Consider the following 18,394-nt stretch of genomic DNA (forward strand, 5'->3'; position numbering starts at 1 on the left):
TGAATTCTTCCATGTTACAGACTGTTATTTGAATTAATGATAATTGAGGTATTTTCAGTTTATGATTGTTCTCTTTGATTTAAGTTACCATTGCTTTCCATCTAAGGACATTTTTATTATTCCAGCAATTTTACTTTTTCCCCTTTTGGTCCTGGTTAAAAATTCAGTAACTCAACAGTTATTAAACTCAACATAATTGATAATCGTTATCTTGCTAATTGAGCTGAACTTAAGTAATCCCAACCTTTTCTTAGGAAATAAATAGGATTCAAAGGTCAATTTAATTAGTCCCTTGACTTTCCCTTGCCCTAGTAAAGGTTGACCAAGTGGAGTTTAGATTCAACTTTCATTATAGTTGAGAGAGATAACTACGTTGGACCTCGAACTTCTCTTACCTTGCCAAAAGTCTGCTTTACAGTATTTATTTATTTTAATTGCTATTTACTTTACTTGTCATTTAAATTACTTGCTTCTCATCTTCTAAACCCCGATTACAACCTTTATAGCCAATAATAAGAACATACCTCCTCGCAGTTCCTTGAGAAGACGACCCGAGGTTTGAATACTCGGTTAACAATTTTTAAAGGGGTTTGTTACTTGTGACACCCAAAACGTTTGTACGAAGAAATTTTTGTCGGTTTAGAGACTATATCTACAACGCGACTGTTTTTATGACATTCTTTACTGGCAAAAATCCTAACGTCAAAATGGCGCCGTTGCCGGGGAGGTGCTAACATGTGCCTTATTATTGGTTATTGTAAATATTTTTCTTTTGCTTGTTTATTTATTTTTGTTTTTTTTCCTGTTTATCTTTATTTGCTACCATGAACTCTCACCCCTCTCGCTTTGAGTTTGGTTCTAATATTGTTAAAGGAAATAGAAGTTACAGCAGGAACGCGCATCAAGGTCAGACCAATCAAGGATGGATAGAACCAAGAGGATCTAATCAACCCTTTTGGCAGCAACACCCTACGAGATATCCTGGACAAAGACCATTCTACAATGCATACCCAGCTGAAAGATATGGTGGACAACCTTGTAACTACCAACAAGCCCCACCCCGTGCATGTAAACCATCCTTTCAATATAACCTCGAATCACCACACTCACAAGTTTCTCTTCACCATTCGCCACCATATGATCCTTTCTTACCCCAGTGCCAATCCAATCGCTCCCAATCACCACCACTTTCCTTTGTGTCATGTCCAAGTCCAGCAACCCGAGAAGCAGAGGTTCGCCTAACGAAAACAGTAAATAAATTTCAAACAACCATTCAACAACTGGAGCAAGCGATAATTCAATGGGTTTCTAGGCGCTCAAATACACAAGGATCAGCCACAGCCCCATGTGAACAGTCAAACGAAGAGCATAGCATGAAAGAGATACCAGAAACTTCAGTGGACAAGACAGAGAATGAATTCGTACTAGAACAAGTAGAAGAAGTTGTCATCGCTCAAGAAGAAGAGTTGGTTGAAGATCTAGGAGATGCTGAACCTCCATGGGAATCCAGAATTGAGGAACACGCCATCAAGGAGACTACAGTTGATGCTAAGGAGGATATTTCTCCAAGGCAAGTCGTTTATGAAGAATCAGATGGAATAATCCAAGAAACAAATTCCCTCAATAGTGATAGTCACAAGTCTAGCTCTCTTAGTGATGAACTTGCATCCGCAAGTGAATTCTCTGAGATCGAAGAATCTTCCCCAAGTGAATATGAAGATGATGCAGAGGTAGATTTCTCTCAACCTCCAATCTATGACTCAAGTGATGAGGAAGACACAGAAGACTTTGACCAGGACACAGATACAATTGAAGATCTTTGCAAAGAAGTGGAGGAATTCACAGAAGAGCACAAAGAAATGGAACTTGCAGAACCACCAAAAACACCTATCCCAAGGCCATTACCACATAATACAAGCTTCAAGTGGGTACAATCCTTAACTTATAACTTTACTTATTCACTTGAATATGGTTTGCTTGAAACAGATGGCCATCTTAGAGCTCTCTGCGGCTTTAAGAGTAAGAGGGAAATGGCTCGTACTCAGAGCTGGTGCACAAGGTTCAATAAGGTTCCACGCTTCTCCTCGAAGTACACGGATTGGTATCATGCTCAATTGCATGGATCACGGAAAACGTTTGGTCACCAAGGTGAGATTCTACTTTTTAAACCGCCCGAATGGAAACATGTAGATCAAGACGGAGGCAGATTTAAAAGCAAGGCTTGGAATCCTGGACTCTATCCTGACATTCGTCGTCCCGGGAGCCTGAAAATCTGTTTGGAGCTGCTCAGAAGCTTTGCATGCTTGGTTTGGGACCCCGGAGGCTATTAGCATTTCAAGCACTGGTGGAGATTTTTAGACGAATTTAAACATAAGCCGCCATAACAGGATACTCCTCCAATGTCCAACATAAGGACTTTAACTAAAAGTGCTAGGTGGGAGACAACCCACCATGGTATGGTCGCTTCTTTTTCAATTTATTTCTTATTAATTGCTTTCATTTTTCCTTTTTCATTTTAATTTATTAAACCTGGAATCATGTATATATATAAAGGGGTGCACGACGCGACCGCATGCCCCATGCGATCGCGTCATATTGCGAGAAACACCACCCACGCGACCGCATGACCCACGCAGCTGCGTGATATATATATATATCGGCGTAAGGATCCAACGAACAGAAAGTTAGGCTGGAATCGTGCGGCCCTTGTGCGTTTCGCACAAATTGGCCCACGCGATCGCATGCCCCATGCGATCGCGTCACTTGCACAATACCAATCCCACGCGACCGCGTGAGCGACGTGATCGCGTCGCATGGATTGCACATCACCCCAAAAGGAGACAGAGATTTGCGCTAACACGGCGCTGGAGTCATGCGTTTAGCACGAATTCCAGCGACGTGATCGCGCGACCCACGCGATCGCGTCACCCCTCTTTCCCCCCTCTCAAGCGATCGCGCGCCCCACGCGATCGCGTCACTCCCATTTTCACCCCAACCACGCGACCGCGTGCCCCACGCGGCCGTGTGGATTCGAAAATATAACCCTCCAGCCGCGCCAACCCTATCAGTCGCACAGCCCCCCACCCCCAACCCTCTTCTCCCTCTCTGCTTCTTCTTCCTCTAGCCACCACCCAGCACCACCCAGCCGCCACCGCGCCACCACCCAGATGCCGCCGCCGTCCAGACACCGCCGCCGTACCACCCCCTCCCCTTTTTTTTTCTTCTTTCTTCTTCTTCCCTCCCCTCTCTGCCACCACCCAGAACCACCACCCACCACCGCCGGCCATCCAGTCGCGCCCCCCCTCCGCCACCCACACGCAACCCCACTCCCTTCCTCTATCACTAACCCTAAGACCCTATCCCCATTCCCCATCAGCCGCCACCACGCCGCCGTGCCCCGCCACCGCGCCGGACACCACCGCCGCCATCACCCAACCGTTCTGCTTCTTTCGCTTTCCAGGTTCCGCAACACGCACTCCCTTTTATCCGTTCGTCATTTTCCTGTATTTTTTTTCCGTTTTTGTTCATACTTAGGATAGATAGATATGCATGCTGTAGTGGATTTTTAGGTTGTTAGGTAGCTTAGGCTATGGTTAGTGGATCTAGGTCTGTTTACTTGTACTGTTCCTGTTTCTGTTTTATCATAACTGCAATTCTGCTGTTCCTGTGACCTCGTTCATATGCTGTGATTTCTTGCATTTGCTGCTTGTTACTCTGAATTTTCCTGTTTCTATTAATTATAGGTAACTACAGCAAGTTTTTAATTCATATGCACTGCTATGATTGCTGTTTATTTTCCGGGACAAACCAATTTTAGCCGGAATGCTGCCCAAATTTTTTGTAAATTGTTTTCATTCATGTTTTGGTTTGGCATTTCTAAACTCTGTTTTACTCTGCTTTACCCAAACCGTTTCATGAATGCTATGGCAGACTTTCTTATCCTCTTTGGTTTCTTGGTTCATAAACTGCATTTGTGATTCACTGATTCCAATTTTTGCTTTCTTTATTTCTATTCGAATCAGCATCACCCTGTTTTCCTTGTTCGATTATGAGTACTTCTATTCTTACTTGTGAATCCTTGTTATATGGAATTTTTCTCTATGCCACTTACTTTAACCCGCACTTTACTAACTCACTAATTTTAATTTACTAATTTCTTCTTCAAATTCTAACCATACTAACCCTTTTAATCTCTTTTCTGTTTATTTTCAGTTTCCTCTAACTTTCTAACCATGGCATATTGATTATTTTTCCATTTAACATAAATTCAATCACATTTCATATACTCATTTTCCTTATTTTATTTCTCCTTTGCCGTTTTGAGTTTCCTTTGTTTAATTGCCTATTTGCTTTACTATTTTATCCATATCCTGGTTTTCTGTTTTTCAGGATGTCTGCCTCACAAAGGAAAGGAAAAGGCAAGGCTACTGGCAAGCGCAAGAGAGGAGATTCCTCCCAGTCCATCATTGCCCTCATACACGATTCCTCATGGTGTGAGAAGAACTTCACACAGCAGGAAAAAGCTGACCAGCTGCTCCCTGCAAATGATCCTATAAAATTTGCAAACCGGTACTGTGAGCTGAAGTACCCGGCTTTTGCAAACTCCAGAAATCTATACCTGGAGCGAACTCTGAAGATTCCAGAAGCACTCCAGCAGTACACCACTGAGCAAATCAAGCAAATGGACTGGTTCTTTCTGGAGAGAACACTGATAGAGGTCAACGCATCTTGGGTCCGGGAATTCTACTGCAACTACTACCTCGCCACCCTAGATGCAGTGAACCTGAGAGAAAAACAAATTCTAGTCACTGAGGAGGCCTTAGAGGACATTCTTCGGCTCCCAGCCAAGTCCGATCAGCCTGATGGTTATTCAAAGGCTGAGGAGGACATGCGTCAGATGCAGTTTGATTGGGATGCTGTGAAGGCACAGATTGCTCTGGACCCGACTGTTCCTTGGGAGATGGGTCAGGACACCACCATGCCTAGAGGGATCAAGAGAGCGTACTTAAATGATGAGGCTCAGTTATGGCATCAGATCTTGAATAATTATGTGATGCCAAGTACTCACAAAACGGAGATTCCGGCTGCTATGATCACCCTCCTTTGGTGTGTGATGGAGGGGAATGACCTTTATCTGCCACGCTTTATCCAGCATTTTATGGCCAGGGTCCACGTTCGAGGCACCCTCTCTTTTCCGTATCTGGTTACACAGCTAGGCCGTCGAGCTGACGTGCCATGGGAGGATGCCGATGAGAGACCACCAGCGGCAGATTGCAGGAAGATCATTCCAAACAGCAGGAACTTCTTAGCTTTGGGCTACAGACCACCACCCTTCACTGCTACTGATGAGCCAGCCCCACCGTCTGTTGGACCCTCTTCATCCACAGCTGCCACTGCTACTCCTGCTGCTACTACTGCACCTTCACCTGCCTCTGAGCCCGTATACCGCCTCGTGCACCGCCTATTCCGACAGCTTGATCAGATGGAGCGCCGTAACCGGCGCCGGTATGAGAGATTGGAGCTTCGCAACAAGCGACGCTATGAGCACCTGAAGCTGATGATACGATCCAGCGACATCCCCTCTGAGCCCGACACACCATCTGAGCCATCAGAGGAGGAGGAGGATGGGCACGAGGAGGAGACTCATTTCTAGGAGGAGACCCATCAGCAGGCAGCCACAGAGCAGGCTGCCCCGCATCAGGAGGTTATGCCCCAAATAGAGGCTGCGGATCCGGAGATCCCGATCCAGTCAGCCCCACCTCTACAGCAGCCAGACCCTCAGCCCACCACCACCATAGAGCCTCCAGCTGCCATCCCTACCAATGTTGACACCCCTTCACACCCGGCTTGATTGAGCATCAGGGACGATGCTTCATTTTAAGTGCGGGGAGGTCGCCATCTCTGGCGTTCATTTTGGTGAACCACTACATACTTTTTCTTTTATTTTGAATATTTTTCTGTATTTTTCTTTTTACTGTTATTTTCTGAGTACTTATACATTGCTTTTATGTATTTTTACTCTATTTTTGCATATTGCATCTTTAGTTCATATTTTTAGTTATTTAGTTTAGTTTGCAATTTTGATTTATTAGTGGATTAATTAGTATAGTTTACCCTTTTTAGCATAAGATAGTATAGTTTAAATTGAAAAATATAAAAAGGAAGTAAGCTAGGAAATTGAATATATCAGATTTAAATCCATAAACCTTGTATATAGCATTACATGATGTAGTTAAGCTGACAACATTTCATTAAGGAGGAACATTAAAACTTTAAAAGCTACCGTAAATAATTTTTTTATGAGAATAATGGGATTTTTTAACTAAACCTGCATAACATATATGAATGATATATAATGCTTGAGTTAGAGAACACACAGCCTGTGAGTCTTGAGCTTAATCGTATGGTTGCATTCAAACCATAACTTCATTCCTGTGTGTTTCGCTTCTTTTTATTCTGATGTTCTTTACTTTGCTTTAATCTATATGTCCAATTATAGATTATAGAATAGATACATACCAAAAGAATGATTGAGGCCATCATTTAATTTTAGCTCACTTACCCCAAATTAGCCTACCTTTTACATCACCTTTGTTAGCCCCCTTGAACCTTTTAAAACCCCTTTATTCTATTTAGCCAAATTACTAGCCTTAAGAAGAAAAACAAAAGAAAACCCCAAGTGAATCCTTGGTTAGCTTCAGATAGAAAATTATAAATAGAGTAAAATGTGGAAAACCTATTGGGAACATAGATGATAGAAACAAAAGGGTAGAAGAGTTAAAAGAAATAAAATAAATTTGGGAAGCATGCTCATGAGAAATCAAAATGATTCAATTACCGTGTTCAAAAAAAAAAAAAAGAGAGTTATTTTTCAGCATTTAATAAAAGGGGATACAAAAGAACCCCCCCAGTGCAACAATACACATGGGATAAAAATAAAATTTGAAACATGAGCATGTAACAATAAGTGGGATAATATGGGAAAATAGGTAAAGAGATTTTGTTTTACTAAATATGTATGTTAAGGTGAGATCTTAGTCTAATTAAGGATTCACTTATTAGCTCACTTAACCTTATACATATATCCTTGCCTTTACCTTGGCCCCATTACAACCTTAATTAAAGACCTCATGACTTTTTGGTATGACTATATTTTATAATTGTTGATTGGTTAGATGAAAAACAAAGCTATAGAAAGTAAGAATAAAAAGAAAAGTAGAGTGAATAAACCCAGTAAACACTGAGTGACTAGAGGGTAAACACAAAATCCAGTGAGGGTTCAATAACTCATCAACATATATCTGTACTTAATTTACTAATTATTTTGCAAGTTTGTACAATGTTTTCTTTCCCATCTCATTTGCTGAAATGCTTCATTATTTAAGGGTTGGCTATACATATACATGACTCCTTGAGAATATGAACTAACTTGACTACATGTAAGCTTTATATATGAGTGAATAATTTAGAGTTGCATGATGCATCATTCATTTAGGTAGTTGCATTTAAATTAGGTTGCATTGCATGACATTCCATCACGTTAACCTTAATTATTTACCTTGGGTTTAGCATGAAGACATGCTAATGTTTAAGTGTGTAGAGGTTGATAAACCCATATTTCGTGAGTTCTTTTGTGCTTAATTTGAGTGATTTATTCAATCCTCCACCTACTTATTCATATTAACTGCATGGTTTTACATTCCCTTCCTTATTATGTCATATTGTGAAAAATATGTTTTTCTAAGCTTTAAAAATTAATTATTTTAATTACCTTCATTTCCATTCGATGCCGTGATTAGTGTGTTGAGTAGTTTCAGATTTTCTAAGGCAGAATGACTTAAAGGATGGAAAAGGAAACATACAAAAATGGAAGGAAAAAGCAAAACGGAGCTTTAAAGGACACTAGTATTCACGCGATCGCATGGACGACGTGATCGCGTGCTAGAAGCGGAGATGCAGCGACGCGGCCGCATGACTGACGTGACCGCGTGACATAAGCAGAACGCATACGACGTGGACGCGTGACTGACGCGACCGCGTGGCAAGGAAAAGCTCCGAATGACGCGACCACGTGACCCACGCGGACGCGTGACAGAGGCCACGTATCAGAATTTATAGAATACGCCCCCAGCGATTTCTGAAGCCCTTTTTGGCCCAGATCCAAGTACAGACAGCATAGACCAGAGGTTATAAAGTGTGGGAATGCACCCATTCAAAGGGGAGCTCGCATATTTTATTTTTCAATGATTTAGATTTAGTTGAGAGGGAGATCTTCTCCTCTCTCTCTTAGGATTTAGGATTTCTTCTCGCTTTAAAAGTGACTCTCAATCCAGGTTTTATATTTCTTTGTTCTAAACTTCCCTTTCACTTTATTTATTTATTTCAGTATCTGAGTTGGCTATTTACCTTCATAATTGAATTTATGAATTCTTCCATGTTACAGACTGTTATTTGAATTAATGATAATTGAGGTATTTTCAGTTTATGATTGTTCTCTTTGATTTAAGTTACCATTGCTTCCCATCTAAGGACATTTTTATTATTCCAGCAATTTAACTTTTTCCCCTTTTGGTCCTGGTTAAGAATTCAGTAACTCAACAGTTATTAAACTCAACATAATTGATAATCGTTATCTTGCTAATTGAGCTGAACTTAAGTAATCCCAACCTTTTTTTAGGAAATAAATAGGATTCAAAGGTCAATTTAATTAGTCCCTTGACTTTCCCTTGCCCTAGTAAAGGTTGACCAAGTGGAGTTTAGATTCAACTTTCATTATAGTTGAGAGAGATAACTACGTTGGACCTCCAACTTCTCTTACTTTGCCAAAAGTCAGCTTTACAGTATTTATTTATTTTAATTGCTATTTACTTTACTTGTCATTTAAATTACTTGCTTCTCATTTTCTAAACCCCGATTACAACCTTTATAGCCAATAATAAGAACATACCTCCTCGCAGTTCCTTGAGAAGACGACCCGAGGTTTGAATACTCGGTTAACAATTTTTAAAGGGATTTGTTACTTGTGACACCCAAAACGTTTGTACGAAGAGATTTTTGTCGGTTTAGAGACTATATCTACAACGCGACTGTTTTTATGACATTCTTTATTGGCAAATATCCTAACGTCAGTCATACGCTAGTTCTACCCCAAATTCATAAGGACTGAAGAACGAAAATAAATCTTAGAATGGAATCAAACATAGATTGAAATAGAAACAGTAATATTATTAATCCATGGGAATCGGCAGAGCTCCTAACCTTAACCTAGGAGGTTTAGTGACTCATGCTTTACAAAAAATGAAAGTAATGAAAGAAGATGAGGCAGAAGATCCTAAACACGGGTGATCATCTCTTATATATACTAATTTAATAATGAAAAAGTACAAAAATATGATAGACTGGACTAAAGGGTGTGAAAATCCACTCTTGGGCCCACTTTGGTTGAGTGTTTTGGGCTGAGCTTGACGTCTGGCTTGAGGAATGGGCATTGAATGCCCATTAGGGGGGTGTCCACACTACCTTGTACTCTCTTGGTGGCGTTGAATGCCAAGTTTGGGCGTTCAACACTGGGCTTGCTCCCTTTGGGGCGTTGAACACTAGAAAGGGGGCGATTTGGGCGTTCAACACCCAATATGGACAGTCTCCTTTAAAGAAAAGTATAGACCATTATATATTTCTGGAAAGTCCAGGAAGATAGCTTTCCAATGCCATTTAGAGCGCATCATTTGAGCCTCTGTTGCTCTAGAAATGCTCGTTTGAATGCATAGAGGTCAGGATCTAACAACATCTACACTCTGTTCTTTGCCTCTGAATCAGACTTTGCCAAAACATACCAATTTCAGCAAAAAATTACCTGAAATCATAACAAAAACACAAAAACTCAAAATAGCATCCAAAAAGTGAATTTTGCACTAAAACCTATTAAAATTAACTAAAACTCAATGAAATGTACTGAAAACACTTAGAAAACAATGCCAAAAAGCGTTTAAAATATCCGCTCATGAGTTCTTCAAATGTCCAAAGCCTTGAAGCCTCATCGAACAAAATTCCAACCTCCACAGTTCGCTTTCTAGTCACCGATATCACCAAATTTCCCTCCAAAATATATATCTCACTCTAAATCTACATAAATACCACAAAATCAAACTAGGGTTCATAACTATCACTAATTAACAAGATGTCGTTTCTTACCTTACCACCAGTCATTTGAGACAAGACCCAGCGAGTCTCTAAGGTTAATTCAACCCTAAAGCAGCAAAATCACATAATCCCTCAAAATCAAAACCTCAAATTTTTTAAGTTGGGGGAAGAGTAGTTGAGTGACAAATTGCTAGATTCTTATCAAATTGTTTGGTGGGTTTTTATAGAGAATTCTGAGAGGAACACGTGACCGCCAATGACTCATCAATCGGAGCTCTGGATTGAAAGTTACGTGAGATTGTACTTTGGGTGAAGGTTTGAAGCTTCTCCTTCTCCCCTTTTGTGATTTTCAGCGTGTTTCATGTAATGAGGAAGAAGAAGGCTAAGTTTGGTCCTTTCTATGGTGTGCCATGGGTCCGGTTTGGGCCTGGTCCAATTGGTTCAGCCTGTTAGATCTAATTTTGGACCGAAACCTTTAAAATTAGTTTCAAATTCATATTTTAATTATTTCTACTTTATTAAACTATAAATTTTAATTTTCTAATTTCATCGATTAATAATTACTTTATCGGTAAATTATTTACTAATTAACTGGGGTTTACAATGTACCATGCTCAACTCACTTGTTAATGCAATCACATTGTCTCTATTTCTTTGTGTCTTTATTGTTATCTTTAATTTTGCTTGCTTAAACACATGCATTACTTACATCATTGTCTTAAGACATTCATGATTAATTCACAATCCCATAATTACTATCCTCACTTGTTGCTTGTGGACAAGCAATCATTCTAAGTTTGGTGTTGGAGGGAGAGAATATGAGAAAAATGACAACAACAATGATGATGAACTACAAGGTGGTTAATTTCTTTTTCCTCTTATTTGTTCCTTGTACATTTAATTGCACACATGATTGTCTTCCATTTCTTTTATATGCATGTGTGTTCTTCCTTTTAAATAAGCATAGTTTAAAGTTGAATTGTAACATGTTACTTTTACATTATAATTACCATATTGAAATTTGTGAGTCAAATCAATTAAGTATCATGATCATAAACAAACAAGGTAATTAAAGAAGATATTAGCATGAGCATATGAGAATGGGAAGGTTGGCATGACTATTTTTGCTCAAACACATTTGAATTTGTTTAATTGAGGTTTTCATTTAGAACATTTTATCAAATTCTTTTTTGAAACTTTGAAAACCTTGAAGAAGCAAACTAAGTAATGATGAAAGAAAAAGGAAAAGAATGAGAAAGCTGAAGGTTCTGAGTACCAATAGTAATTCATTAGTCAAGTAATGTGGTGTTTATATGTTTAGCAGAAAGCTTGAAAACAAAATACTTAGAGTCAAGGGTAGGCTCAAGTGCAAAGCACTCCCTCAAAACTCAAGGCTCTGAGCATCAATAGTTAGAGAATAAAGAAAAGAAATAAATGAGGTTAAAGAATCCTCTAATTAAATGCTTGTGATGCTTTTGTATCAAGTGGTAATACTTGAAAACAAAGCATTTAGAGTCGAAGCTAGAAACAAAAAGGTGCAAAGCACCCAAGAAGCTAAGCTTAGAAAAAGAAGAAAAAGATGAAAAGTTTGCTTCAAGGAAGGAATATAAAGGAAAGATTTCATAAAGTGAGTTATATAGAAACCAAAAACTTGATACGTAATTTACAAACAATGTCTGCAACTACCGGCAAGGGCACCGGGCTGTACCAAGTAATAAAACTCACGGTGAGTGAGTGTAGATCCCACGAGGATTAATGATTGAGAGAACAATGGTTGATTCATTATTTTAGTTAGACGGTCATAATTTTGTGATGATCAAACAAGGAATTTAAATGACACAAAATTAAATGAAAGCAATAAAGAACAAGAAAGTAAGTGACATGAATGTAACGAACAAGAAAGTAAAGTGCTGGAAATTAAATTGCAAGAATGTAAATAACTAGAAAGTAAATAGCAAGAATTAAAAATGGAAAGAACATTGGGATCAAGAGATGTTGCATTCTCAAGATCAATAATTTATATCTCCTCTTCAATCATGCAATCATTGATCTCTTAGCAAATCATAAGTGATTGAATTCCAATCTCTTAGTAATTTTGTAACCCCCTAATTACCCTAAGCCTTATCTCATGCCATAAAGCAAAGGATAACTAAGTGCCATGATAATTCTAAGGCTTATACGATAATATATAATATATAAAGGAATAATAATAATAATATGAGAAGCCCAATGAAGAATTACAACTCAAAATAGAAATAGAAAAGCGGCAACCGTTCACACGATAACTAAAAGCATAAAGGAACAAGATACAACATGATACAATAATAATCAAGATAGGTATATAAGTATGATAGTCAAAGGAACACTAGCCATAGTCTGCGGAGTTTAGGCCGACTAGTCATACACAGATAATACAGTTTTTGAAAAGGTAAACAGCAACATACAACTTATCTTTCAAAGACAAGCCTCTAAAGCAACAAAGATACAAAAGTGAGGGAGAGTCTATAACAAAGTAAACCAAAACGCAAAAGAAAAAAAAAATCCTCCACTCTGTCACCATCTCGCAAGTCACCAAGGTGGGTCACGACATGCATTTGAAAAATAACAACAGGATATAGTATGAGAATCGAAGGTTCTCAGTACTGTAACAGTGTCCACTGATGTAAAATATAAGGTTTCGGGATGCCAAAGGCAATCCTAGAACTTCACATCAAACTTAAGATTCAAACTTAAAGCAATGCTAAATTTAAAACTATAATTTATAATAATAATAAAATAGGGGTAATCTAACTTAGGAAATTTCAAACTAAACTAACACCGTTGTCCCACAGCTTTCACCAGCCTTACCTCCACGCGGCCCTATTGCCGCCACCTACCGAACCTTCTCAACCTCAGTGACAAACACAAATAGTTGCATACAAGTAATACACAAGTAATGTCCACATATGGCAAGTAAATTAGGAAGCAGTTAAGCATGTTATACAATTAGGCAGAGGATGCAAATAGACAAAGCAATCAAACAAATAGAAAATACATATGATGAATGTCTCTCCTATTTGTTGTGATATCACATTGTCGGTTCAACTGCCAACCCGATACATTCCCATGGGAATGTCGCTTTCGGTCATGTTTATAAATGGAAACCCCCTGGATATAGTGTCCGGCTCACTTTCCCTGAGATATAGTGCTCGACCACTCTTATGACCAAAAGTCTGTGAGCGGGACTTCTACCACAGCCCTCACACCTCAGCATAAGCTGGACGAACCCCACGCCCTACGCCTACAACTCAGCATAAGCGGGACGAATCATTGCCCTTAAGCCTACATTTCATTAATATTATTCAAAAATAGTTTAATGATTCATAGTAAAATCTCTCACCTCATTCCGAGTCTCATCATGCTAGGCCTTCATGCCCCAATATTCTCAATTTCAAAATAAGGTCATCATCACTTCATATGTCCTCCATTCTATATCAAAGAACTCCCCACCAACTCACTCAGACTAATTCATCCACAATTCATAGTACACCTAAGTCTCTGTCTTCTAAGATTTAACTAATTTTATCTAATTTAAGCCTTCTAACTCTTTCTCATTTGTCTTAAGTGTCAATTACTAGTTAGCAATCTTAAATAGTAGTTAAAGGAATTTGGAAGGCTAGAGAATCCTTGAAAAGCGAAGAAAAACTATTTTTCAGCAAAACAGGGGTCTCATATACGCAAGCCTCCTGTCCGCGTACGCATGTGTTGAAAATTCGTTGAAATTTTGGGTGTCTGCGTACGCGGCACCCATTCGCGTACGCGAGTATTCCAAAACATAATTGTATGCTTGCGTCGCGTGAAATTCACAATTTAGAGGATCCAAATTCGAAAAAGTTCGCGTATGCAAAGCGTAAAATTTGGACTTTCACGTACACATGCAGTACCCACGTACGCGAGACTCCTAGGCAATGATGAATGCCCATGTCACATGAATGATGTCGCGTACGCGACCCTTAGCAGACTTAGGAAATTTTAAAGTTGCAGAATTTTCAGATTTTTGCACCAAACTTTAAACGTTCATAACTATCTTTACAAAATTCCATTTTATCATTTTAAATCTACTGAAATCATCTTTAATTTAAAACAAAGATCAATCAATTTTAAGATTTGAGGCTCAAGTTATGATCCGCCAAAGTTCAGTAAAAATAAGGTTTTGCAAATTCTCTAGTTTCCAAAACTCCCAAAACCAAACCAATTCATATACATTCTAAATCATGTCAAAATTTACCATTCAATACCCACAATCACATCCATATATTTCATCATTTACCATTCCATTTTTTCTATCATTTTTATACCTAATTTATCATTCAATTCACCATAATTAAACAAAATCTACATTTCTACATCAAAATTCTAACATTAGCAATTTGGCATATTCTCACTATTCATAAGCATAATTCACCATACCTCATCATAAATCCCCATAGTTACCACAATCCAACCCCATCATCAAAATTAACATTATAATTCATCACAATCATCAATACCATCATACATTATCAATTCAACAATTATCAACAACTAATTTAATCCTATCATAAAGTCCACTAGCCTAAGGATTACGAAATATTACATATTACATAGAGAAAACTGAAACCATACCTTGCCCGATTCTCAATACGCACCAAACACCAAAATTTGACCTCAACCAAGCTTCCACAAGTTTCCAAGTTCAGTCAAGCCACCACACACAATCCAAAAGCTCCAATAAGTTATCATAATTAATACCTAGGATTTACCAAAATCATAAATTCATACGGTTTTAAGGTATTCTTACCTTACTCAATAGTTTTGGGGGCAAAACCCAACAATACTTCAATGCTACAACACTTCTAAACAATCAAAATCACAAGAACTCACTCAAAACCAAACCTCAAAACTCAAAATTCATAGGGCTTCAGAATGGGGAGGGAGTTTCAAAATCTTACCAACAAAAAGTTAGATAGAACTAACGAGTTCGACGAGAGCTTCGCGTAGCCGCAAACCTTTTGCCAATTGGAGCACCATAGATCAAGTTATGATCAATTGAAGATAGATGTGAATAGTGTTTTCTTCCTCACTTCAGCTGCACACTTGTGTTTGAGTGCGAGTTATGAGCTGAATTGGGTTCATTAATGGGTTTATATATATTAGGCTTGAGCCTGGTCCAACCCTTTAGCATTTTTGGCCCGTTTGCCCCAATTTTGGGCCAAAACTTTATAATTAGCACTGAGTTTTCAACTTTAATTGTTTTCTATGTTTTTTTTAATAGTTTTTATTACTTTCACACAGTATTGGATAGATTTAAGCCGATACTGCCAGCTAATTTACCGGTATGCATATTTACGTAATTTTTTGCAAAAAATTACATTTTCCAACTCAGAAAAATCTACTGAGTCCAAATATCATATTTAAAATTTTTAATTAACATTCTAAATTTTTGAACCTATTTCAGATAATTAAATTATTTTAATTAAGTGGTTAATTAATTATGGTTCTTACATTTTTCCCACCAAATAAGAAATTTCCCAAAAATTTAGTGATTACCTGAAAATAACTTGGGATAATCCTTTCGCATGTCTAACTCAAGCTCCCAAGTATGTTATTCTATTCCGGCTCTTCTCCAAGCCACTTTGACCAACTGAACTTCCTTTTCGCGTAATTTTTTTACATTAATATTGTTAATCTGCACCGGTGTTACTTGAAACGTCAACTTCTCTTTCAACTCAACCGACTCGGGCTCTAACACATGGGTCGCATCCGATGTGTACTTGCGGAGTTGTAACACATAGAATATGCCATACAAGTTAGACAAACACGGCGGCAAGGCTACTTGATATGCCACCAGCCCGACTCGTCTCAAGACCTCAAAAGGTCTAATGAACCTTGGATTCAACATTTTAGTTTTGATCGCCCTTCCAATCCCAGTTGTCGGAGTAACCTTTAGAAATACATGCTCACCCACTTTAAATTCCAATGGTTTCCTTCTCTGATCCGTATAACTCTTCTGTCGGCTTGATACGGATTTTGCAAAACAATATCCACCAGCAAGTTCACTGGATTACAATAAAGTAATAACTCACTTTGAGTAAGGTCGATCCCATGAGAATTGATAGATTAAGCAATTTTAATTAATTGGATATTCTAGTTAAACAAGAAAATTGATGAGGTTTGTTCAAATCTTAGATACCTTGACAATGAAGTAAATTGTGGAAAAGTAAAGAACAAGATAATAAATGACTGAAGGTAAAGAGCGGGAATGTGAATAACTGGAAATTTAAATTGCATAAATTTAAATTGCAATAATGTAAAGGTGGAATAATAAATGGCAAATGAATTAAAGTGTTGGAATGTAAACGAAATTAAAGACAATGAGAATAAAAGAAATGATAATAATGCGGGAAGGAAATTGAAGCAAGTAAGTAGAATGGAAAATTGAAATAAGGGAAGAACTATATGGAACTGGATCATTAGGGATTAGAGATGTTGCTTACTCCTTAATCAATGGTTCCCAACTTCCTCTCATTCATGTAAAGTAGATCCATGACAGATCATAGGTGATTAAATTCCAATCCGTTGGTAATTCAATTTCTCTTAACATAATCAATTACCAGTCTTTTGATCTATTGCTCACGAGAAGAGGTGAGGTACATTTTCTGATCCCAAGCCACACAACCTTCAAAATCTTAATTCAGAGTGATTACATGTCACATATTGGTGCGGGAATTCAAGATTCTCACAGCTTAATTGACAAGTTCACCGGGTCATCCAAGTAATACCTCAGGTGAGTGAGGGTCAATCCCACGAGGATTGTCAGAATGAGCAACAATGGTTATCCTGTTGGACTTAGTTAGGCGAACAGAAAAAGGGTTTTAAGGCTTTGGAAATGTTTATCTTTCTGGATTAAAAGTTCTTACCAACTATTTTAACAATGCATGATTCATTCCATGGCAAACTGTAAATGTCTAAACCCTAATCTTTTAGTGATTTAGCTTTCTCTAACCTTCATCAACTGCCACTCTCATGGTCACTTAATTCCGATTAGAGGGTTAAGTTCAAAAACTAGTTTATGGTCACAAAAATCCTAATTACCCAAAGCTAACAGGATTATATGTCACATATCCCAATTAATTTATGTAATTAACAATTTAGGAGGAATTTATTTTCAAGCTGTTATTCAAGCGAGATAACTCTCTAGAGAATCATAAGAACTTAAGTAAAATAAGGGTCATACTCTCGTTTCACCCAAATTCATAAGATTAAAAACGAAAACAATCCTTAGAATTGAATCAATACATTAATTAACATAGAAAGAAAATAGTTCTAATTCATAGAAATAAACAGAGCTCCTAACCTTAACTGAGGTTTAGTTGCTCATGACTTAAAGAGAAACTCAGGTTTTGAAATGTGCGGAGGGGCGAAGATCCCAGATACAAGAGATCTTTTTCCCTTTTATACTAACCTAATTTTAAATCGGAAATAAAAATAAAATAATAAATCCTAAACCTAAAAGATATTGTTCGTAAATAAAAATTATAACAAAAAATGTAATTAGTAAATGCTAAATCCACTTTGAGAGACCCATGAGAGAGTGAATTCGGTTAGACAGCTGGCGTTAAACGCTATATTGGGCATTTTAACACCCCATAGGGGGCAGGCGCTTCTAGTTCTGAATCCCTTGCTAGCGCTAAACACCAGTTGGGCATTTAGCGCCCAGGGAGGGTACTGTCAGTTTTTCTGATTTTAGCTCCAAACTCTACCAAACTGCTCCGAATTTCATCTAAAATCGTAAAAATACTAAAGCAACTCAAAGTAGCATCAAAAGAGGATTTTGTACTTAAATCAAGTAAAAACTAAATAAAATCTAACTAAAAACAATTGAAAAATGCTAAAAAAGGTACAAGATGCTCGCACTTCACAACACCAAACTTAAATTGTTGCTTGTCCTCAAGCAAGCAAAAACAGTATAGGACCAAGAAAAGAAAATGCTTAAGACTTGAATTGTCACTTAAGCTCATATCTAGTTACTGAATGGGGCTGATGACACTCTAACTCGCATCTTACTATCCTTTGAAGCTCAGAAATATTAGTATCCTTTGGAATTAGAACTCAGATGATATTATAGATTGTTTTTTTTAGGCTCTAATTGATTCTTGGACATAACTTTTTTCCTTTCTTTGGTGTTTTGCACTATGAGCCTAGACGTGATTCTAAGTGTTTTGTCTTCAAGCTT

This window comes from Arachis hypogaea, chromosome 11 (assembly GCF_003086295.3).
Source record: "Arachis hypogaea cultivar Tifrunner chromosome 11, arahy.Tifrunner.gnm2.J5K5, whole genome shotgun sequence".
Classification (NCBI taxonomy): Eukaryota; Viridiplantae; Streptophyta; class Magnoliopsida; order Fabales; family Fabaceae; genus Arachis; species Arachis hypogaea.